Source organism: Dicentrarchus labrax, unplaced genomic scaffold (genome assembly GCF_905237075.1).
Source record: "Dicentrarchus labrax unplaced genomic scaffold, dlabrax2021, whole genome shotgun sequence".
Lineage (NCBI taxonomy): Eukaryota > Metazoa > Chordata > Actinopteri > Moronidae > Dicentrarchus > Dicentrarchus labrax.
In genome coordinates, this window is record NW_026136853.1 from 145,292 (window position 1) to 154,524 (window position 9,233).

General features: G+C 42.8%; 1 pseudogene; it reads left to right on the top strand.

Annotated features, from left to right (window-relative positions):
- The first annotated feature begins 190 nt into the window (after positions 1 to 190).
- LOC127360104 (uncharacterized) lies at positions 191 to 2,206 on the top strand (annotated as a pseudogene).
- Positions 2,207 to 9,233: the final 7,027 nt, after the last annotated feature.

The window sequence follows — 9,233 nt, forward strand, 5'->3', positions numbered from 1 at the left end:
CTTAGGAACTGAGCGCTTCGAGCGTTTCTCAAAGTGGACTTCTGTGTTAAGAGCACTTGCGGTCTTGATTCACATAGCACAGTGTTTCAGGCAAACGGACAAAGACAACATATGCAGAGGGTGGCATACCTGTAAGAAAGCAATCACGCCAGAGAACCTGGAAAAAGCAAAGAAACTACTGATCAAGAACATGCAACAGGAAAGATATCCTAGTGAATTTAGCAACATTCAGAGTAAGTCAGACATTCCAAAACGGAACAACATTGCAAAGCTGCGCCCAGTGGTTGACAGCTGCGGACTTCTCAGAGTGGGAGGACGCATCACACAGTCTGGCCTTGAGATAAACCGCACCAATCCTCTCATCGTCCCAGCTCAGCATCACCTAACGACTCTCCTTGTGCGCCACCATCATGAGCAGGTAAAACACCAGGGCAGACACTTCAAAGAGGGGGCCATCAGGGACGCTGGACTGTGGCTGGTGGGCGGAAAGAGGTGTATCAGAGGCACCCTGTCCCGGTGTGTCACCTGCAGGAGACTGCGTGGCAAACAAGAGCATCAGCTGATGGCAGATCTGCCTGCAGACCGGCTACAAGCTGCCCCACCGTTCACGTACGTCGGCCTGGATGTGTTTGGTCCATGGGAGGTCAGCCGCCGGACGAGAGGTGGACAAGCAAACAGCAAAAGGTGGGCAGTAATGTTCACCTGTCTGTGTGTGCGTGCTGTACACATTGAAGTGATAGAGACACTGAGTGCATCTAGTTTCATAAATGCTCTACGGAGATTTTTCTCCATCAGAGGCCCTGCTGCACAGATTAGGTCTGACAGAGGCACTAACTTTACTGGTGCGTCAAAAGAACTGAATCTGGAAGACGACGCAGACATGCAACGTTACCTACAAGACCAGCAATGCACATGGATTTTCAACCCCCCGCACGCCTCTCATATGGGAGGGGCCTGGGAGCGACTCATCGGGGTGGCCCGTCGCATCCTAGACTCCATGTTCTTGCAGCAACGCTTCTCTTCATTGACCCACGAGGTCCTCGTCACACTCATGGCAGAGGTTTGTGCAGTCATGAATGCGAGACCCCTGCTGCCTGTGTCAACTGACCCCGAGAACCCCCTCATACTCACCCCCTCCATGCTTCTGACGCAAAGACAGGAGCCCCATCATCGCCTCCACCTGACTTTGGCAAGGCAGAGATCATTCGTCACCAGTGGAAGCTGGTACAATATCTCGCAGAGACATTTTGGCACAAATGGCAACGTGAATACCTGAGCACCCTGCAAAGTCGGGCCAAGTGGCAGGAAAAAGGCCTAACTTGCAGGAAGGAGACATCATCTTGATGAAAGACAATGCAGTGCCAAGGAACCACTGGCCGATGGCAGTGGTCATCAAAACTTATCCCAGCAGAGACAATGTTGTCAGGACTGTAGATATCAGAGTGGTCCGCCAAGGCACTCCTAAAATGTACAAAAGACCAGTAACTGAACTTGTCTTACTTTTCTCTCCTAAACAGGATGTTACTTGTGTTTAAGTAAAGTGTGTGCATCTAAAAAGTAATAGGTGTGGTATCCTTAAGATACCAGGCAGGGAGTGTGTTGGTCTTAATGACCATTCATTCATTTTGTGTTTCTTGGTAAGACTTTCTTTGGCTATTTACAGTGCGTTAACGCCATCTATTGGCCACTTGCAGTAACGGCAGGTTTTGGTGTATGGTTTCTATTTCCGATGGTACTCTCGTTTTGAACGAGTTTTGTGTTCAGTCTTCCAGACCAAGTTGCGCTCTGTGTTGTGTCAATTCCTCTTACAAGTTTCTTCAAACCCCGCACAGTCGTGTTTCCCACGGGGGCAATGCCGGTGAGTAACGCTGTGTGTAATATAAGGTGTTTTATATTAGCCGTTTTCTTAAGGAAATGAATGTGTTGCTACGAAGTGTAGATTCCTTTGTTTTCCATGTAATAGCGGCTCACGCTTAGTAGAAAACGATGTATGTGTTGCATTTGGATTTGGAAATGATTGGAAAAAGGCAATATGAGCTAAAAGGTACTTTTATTTGTGTTTACAGTTTTACAGCTTGTTTTTGCACTGCCGTGTGTAAAATAAAGGAGAGGAGAAAAAGACCTCGGGATAAAGCAGCATCTCTCTTCTTTGTTCACCTCACCTGGCTGTTTATACGCGCTGGATAACTAAATACGCAAACGTTTAGCGAGGCCAGTACACACGGGTTGAACTAAACATTTCCACTATGGGGTGTGATTCCAAGTTCATAGGTTTGTATGGCAGTGTGAAACTGAATCATCACATACTATTGAAGTTTAACAGTGTGTGACTCCCTCTAGTGGATGTTGTGGAGTATTCTGTTGTCTTTGCTCCAAAGGTTTTTGTACAGAGTTTTGGTGTTTCCTGTCACTGTGGGCTGCAGAGCACAGTAGTACACAGCAGAGTCTGTCACTTTAGCTGAGATGATCTCCAGATGTACACGTTTCTCGGTTTTGTTAATGTGAGCTTTGAAATCAGAATCAGTTGGATGAATCGATCCTCCCTCTGTGATGGAGAGCAGGAACTCTGGTCTGGATCTCTGGTATTGTCGGTACCATTGGATATTGTTGATAGCACCATCATATTTACAGGTCAGGTTGATGTTTCTTCCCTCTGCAACATGTTCTTCAGTACTGTCTGGCTTTATGATGTTCATGGAACCCAGGGCTGCAAAATGAGTATTATTCATGTCAGTTAGTCTGCAAGACATTCTGACATCAACAGACTCAACAGAAGTTATTTTTCTATCATCTTTGATCAATTTTAGATACATTTAATAAATCAAATGTATTTTTCTGCCATGGAAATTGTAACCTTACACAGATAAAGCTCTAGTACCAAATATCTGGTTAACACAGCAGGTTAAATGAGACTTTGATCTCTGTTCTAACACTCACCTATAAAGTGAGAGAAAAATAAAAAGAGGTAAAGCAACATGTCTTTGGAGTTGTTAAAGTCAAACTGACAGCAGATGAGCAATGTTCTTCCACTGCAGTAGAATGAAAAAACTAAAGAGCCTCTCTGCTGCACAGCCCTTCTCCTCAACATCAAGCTGATTGTGCTTTTAGTTCCTCAAACATTTCTGCTCTGGAGACAGAAACAATCTCATTGGTTGAGTTCAATGTCAGTGGGAGGGGCCAGAGAAAATCCTTTTTAAAAAGCTGGATCACCTGAAGATTTAGTCTTTATTCTGGGAACATGCAGGACATTTTATAGTTCCATAATAATAATTACAGCAAACATTCATATTTTATATATTGAATAAGCTATAGCTAGGATCAGAAGCCATCATGTCTTTATCCCTTACCTTGTTCTTGTTAAGATGGTGGATGACTTGTGGTCGATGACTTTGACTCCTTCCCAGTCAATGCTGTGACTGATTTTGGTCTGGAGTTCTCAGACAGCTGATGTTGTCTGTTTCTGTTGTTCATTCAGTCTCTTGTTCAGGGTTCTTGCTGTTTCACAATATAGTGTTCCCCATAGTTATTTAATGTGTTATCAGAAACCACTCCAGTCTTTCTCTTTACACTTGGTTGAAAGCTCCTTAAAGCTACTTACTCAACCATTGAGGCCTCCAGACTCAAATTCAGGTCTCTTTCATTTCACAGCAGTGTGATGTGCAAACTCATTGTAGAGAAACGACAAAAGGTGGAATCAGTGATAAACAATTTCAATAGAATAATAATCATGTAAACTTATAGAATACATAATTGTCAGTAAAACAATGGAAATCTATACTGTCTTTAAAATGCATTTACCAAAATAGAAGTGAACAGGACCCAGGATCAAACCCTGTGGTACACCACAATCACAGAAACTTCTTTAGTAAATATAAAGATATGAGCAATCAAAACCTGAGTCTGGGTTGTCAACCAGTTTATGGAGATACTTGATTCAAACTGTATGATTTATCAGTAGTGGAGTTAAATAAAACAGTAAATATAATTACACACTTACTAACTTAATACAAAACTAAATTGAAATTGAAAGGATCATACGGACAGGACTCATTCACAGCCCTGTCTTATATGATTACAAATCAACAGTCCATCATTTACTGCAGTTCAATCAGATGGAAAACAAAACTGAATAAAAATGTTAAAGACCAGAAACTGTAAAGGTGGACTTCTGCCCAGAAAAATGCAGACTGTACCCAGTCCAGCAGGTAACAGATCAGCTCAGTAAATGGACCCAGTCTGACCTGGTAAATGTTGGGAAACAAATATAAATTTTATAGGAATAAAACAATGTGTTATAAATGCACTTTAGATACATAATTCAGGTCACAAATCTATTTATTTAAAAGTTTGTATGTTAGACACGTTGTTGTTCAGATGTCATATATTACTCATTTTAATTTTCAGTGTTGATTTATTTGTTTCCATGGTGTCTTGTGTTTGAAGCATCATCCAGTTGGTTTGTCATTGATGTGGATTTGCTGCTCATGTGAATCCTCCCACAGTGTTTCATTAGCAGCTGTAACCACAGTGACTCTGATAAAACAGGAATTAGCAGAATCCATCTGATATGAAGCTGTGGTTTGAATACCACTTCCCTCCTCTTTGAAGAGTAGTCAGATATCTGTGTTCAGGTTTTTGTACAGCCTCTTCTACACTTTGTATCACTGTGTTTCTAGAGCACAGTAGTAGAGAGCTGTGTCTGCCAGGGTTAGTTTTCTGATGGTCAGTTCAGTTGATGAACCTGTTGTTTTAGATTCATATCGATTATCTGGAATGTATTGACGTGTTTCTCCTTTTTCTCCTTTCCAGAGTATAAACTGAGGAGCCTGAAGGTCAGAATGTCTGTACCAGTAAAGGTAAATATAGCTGTCGGTTGTCTGATATTGACATCTGAGTGTGACAGATTCTCCTTCTCTTCCACTGACTTTATCTCCTACAGGAGAGATTGTGTCTCCAGCTATTAGTCCTGGAAAAAGTGGAGAAAATGAAGCCATTAGACTAACATTGTTCATGAGGCTGAGAGGAGAAGACAGTGGAAAATATCAAGTGTACAGTGTTACTCTGTGGACAGAAACAGCTCAACTGTTGAGAGATTTCTGCTCTGAACTCCAGTTTCCATCAATCTTTAGAAAAGAATAAAAACATGTTGTGCTTTCTATCTTACCAAAGAAAAGAGCAGCAAGAATAATCCACAGCCAATGTTCCATCTCTACAACAAGGTTTAAATCAACAGGAGAAACTAGCTGATGTTCAACATTCAGTGTGACAATTGTTCTCTTCACAGCAGCAGTTATTATTGACAGAATGGTTGAACACAGTGCAGAAGTAGTGCACCGCCTACTTGATAATGTCGCCCTCTAGTGGAGCTAAAAAGTTGAGTCCAACAGTGTGGAAAAAGGCTTCCAGCAGCTTGTCAGTGTGTCAGCTTGTGTTTTTGTACAGAGACTGTGGGTTTGCTGTCACTGTGGGCCTCACAGCACAGTAGTACAGAGCAGAGTCTGTCACTGCAGCAGAGGAGATCTGCAGATCCATTTGGGTTTTATCCTCACTCACTGTAACTGACAGTCTAGAGGTTGTTTCATTTTGTGTTCCCCAAGTGAAAGATGAGGAACTCTGGTGGTTTTCCTGGATATTGTCGATACCAGAAGAAATAATCACCACCAGTTGCTTTTCTGGAGTATGTGTAGGACAGAGTAACAGTGCTGTCTTCTAATCTGGACTCTTGTTTCTTGACTGCAGTGAGTTCTTCACAGCTGACACCTAAAGGAAGAGATAACTCTGTAACTTTATGATCTAAAGGTTTTTATCAATGAAGCTCTTTTAATGTTAATGATCTCACCTACCTCTTATTGTGAGCAGAAACAAAGTCACAAACAGACTGAAGTTCACTGACAGCATCTTAAAGATAAAGACAATCTGTCTGTTTTTTGGATGAAACACCACTGTGAAAGTTTCTGTTTTTTCTGTTCCTCCCTTAATCCCTCCCTCCTTCCTCTCACAACTCTGACAAATAGTGTGTTTGTCACTGCTGTGCTGCTGTTATTCACTAAATGACATCATTTCCATCAGGTAACAAGTAGCTGATAAGGTCACACTGATTGACACAAAAACTGTGTCTCTGTAAGATGATCAGTGTGAAATTAAATTTCCCTTATTTTGTACTTTTATTGTACTACTTCACTACTTCACTCAGGAGTTTGCTAATAATAATAATATTTTTTTTTTATTCACAAGCGTTTCTCTAAGTACTCAAAGACACTTTATATAAAAACATAAAAGCAGCAAAACAACATCAAATAGTAAAACACTAAAAACACATCAGACTAAGCTAAACATTAAAAGCAATTTTAAAAAGGTGAGTTTTTGTCAGAGATTTGAATGTTGGAAGGTCGGTACAGTCACGCATGTGTTTGGGGAGAGAGTTCCAGAGGGAGGGGGCAGCTTCAGAGAAGGCTCTGTCACCCCAGGTTTGGTGCTTGGTCCTGGGTGGTGGAGTCAGGAGGTTTGCATTGGATGAGCGGAGGCTACAGGATGGATTGTGGTGATGGAGCAGGTCAGTGAGGTAGGAAGGGGCCTGGTTATGGAGGGCTTTGTGTGTAAGGAGGAGGATTTTGAACTGAATACATTGTTGGACCGGGAGCCAGTGGAGGTTCTGAAGTACAGGGGTGATGTGGTCACGGTTGCGGGTGTGGGTGTGGGTGTGGGTGAGCAGACGAGCAGCAGAGTTCTGGATGTACTGGAGTTTATTTAAGGTTTTGGATGGTGTGCCGTAGAGGATGCTGTTGCAGTAATCGATTCTGGAGGTGATGAAGGCGTGGATGAGGGTTTCTGCAGCAGACAAAGAGAGCGATGGGCGGAGTCGGGCTATGTTTTTGAGGTGAAAAAAGGCAGTTCTGGTGATTTGGTTTATGTGTTGTTCAAAGGAAAGGTTATTGTCAAAGATGACTCAGAGATTGCGACTGTGAGGGAATGGAGACAGATTATTATATCTGAAAGGTATACTCCTTTCTATTTTAGTGTTACCTTGGTTACCTTGATGAAATTTAATTTACAATGAAGTGTCAGTAGTTTCATTTCTAGTCCTGTCAGACTGTATCATCACATACCACTGTAATTGTAACAGTGTGTGACTCCCTCTAGTGGATGTTGCAGAGTATTCTGTTGTCTTTGGTTTTTGTACAGAGTTTTGGTGTTTCCTGTCACTGTGGGCTGCAGAGCACAGTAGTACACAGCAGAGTCTGTCACTGCAGCAGAGGAGATCTCCAGATCGACTCGATTTCTCTCCTTATTCAGTTTAGGAGTCAGTCGAGGGTTTGGAGGTGGTGCTTTCACCACTGAAGGCTCTGTTGTGTCAGTGATCAGGAGAAGGTACTGAGGAGCTGATCCAGGATCCTGTCGATACCACTGGAGATTATTGGCTTTAACTGAATAGCTGCAGGACAGAGTGACACTATGGCCCTCTGATGAAAACACTTCAGCTCTGCTGGCAGAGGGAAAACAGAGGGAAACAACATGTTATATTTAGAGTTCTGTTCCAAAGTGAGACATCCATACACATTGACAAACACATACATACCTATGAGAGTAGAAAAGAACAAAATAACAGTGAGTTTATCCATGTTTACAGAGGGAAAATGCTGTAATTGAAGGTTCAGTATGAATACGTTTTGTGAGCTGTGTTTGGTGTGATGATCACAGCTGGAATCAAACAGTTCTACCATGAAGCACCTCTGCAGTCAGTAGGAGGAGACTCATGTGCAGCGGGGAGGGGGTGGGTTTAAGACCGACTGTTAACTGAATATCTATTTATTTTATCACCGGATCAATCATGGTCCAATTGATGGGGCTGTTGTCCAATAAAAGGAGGAGCTGAATGTGTAAATCTTCAGTGAGGAGCTGTCAGTTTTTTGTACAGAGTTAAGATGTTTTTTATTAAGAGGTTTTTTATTTGTCACATGCACAGTTATACATAGTACAATGCACAGTGAAATGCATTCTTTGTACCTGCAGCCAGTAGTAAAGAAAAACAAAATACTACTACAGTAAAACAGTAGTGATTGCACATAACACACAAGGTAAACAATATAAGTGAAAATATATAACTAAATATATATATTTTTTTATAACACTAAGAAAAAAAATCAAATCAAATATAGACTGTAATATAACATATAAAATGTAGACTGTAGACTCCAAGTGTAAAACTTAGTGGGGGGTAGCTCATATATATACACACACACATTTACAGTATTGAAAGCAGCTATGTGAGTAAAGTGCAGTGGTGCAGTGGTTTTTAAGTCCGGTTAAGGCTCAGAGTTGAGCAGGCAGATGGCATGTGGATAGAAACTCTTCTTCAGCCTCTCAGTCTTTGTCCTCAGGCATTGGAAATGCTGACCTGATGGCAGTAGAGAGACGAAAGCGTGTCCGGGGTGACTGGGCTGTTTGAGGATCTTCTTCGCCCTTAACCTGCAATGTTTGGTGTAAATGTCCTGTAGGTTGGGGAGAGGGGTTCTGATGGTCCACTCTGCAGAATGGACCACCCTTTTGAAGTCCTGCCTGGTGCAGTTTCCCATCCAGGTGGTGATGCTCCCACACAAGATGCTCTCGATGGTACAGGTGTAAAAGTTCCTAAGCACCTTGAGAGGGAGCTAAAAGTCTTTGAGGCGTCTGAGGAGGTAGAGATGCTGTCTAGCTTTCTTCACAATGGTGTTCAGGTGATGAGTCCATGACAGGTCCTGTGAGATGGTCACTCCCAGGTATCTGAAATTGTCCACTCTTTCCACCTCAGAGCCACAGATAGTGAGTGGATGGAAGTCCCTCTGCTGTTTCCTGCTGAAGTCCACAATCAGTTCCTTAGTTTTGCTGACGTTCAGCAGGAGGTGGTTCTCCCGACACCAGTCCTCCAGGTGGGAGACCTCCCTCCTCATCGTCGTGGGAGATTAGTCCTACAACAGCGGTGTCGTCAGCAAACTTGATGATGATGTTGGAGTCTGACGTGGCCACGCAGTCCTGTGTGTACAGTGAATACAGCAGAGGGCTGAGCACACAACCCTGGGGGGATCCAGTGTTGAGAGTCAGGGGGGCTGAAGTGTAGCGACCCACTCGAACCACCTGTGGTCTGCCGGTCAGGAAGCTGTAGATCCACCTGCACAGGGAGGAGTCCAGACCCAGGTCAAACAGTTTGGAGGCCAGTCTGGAGGGGACTATAGTATTAAATGCTGAGCTGTAGTCAA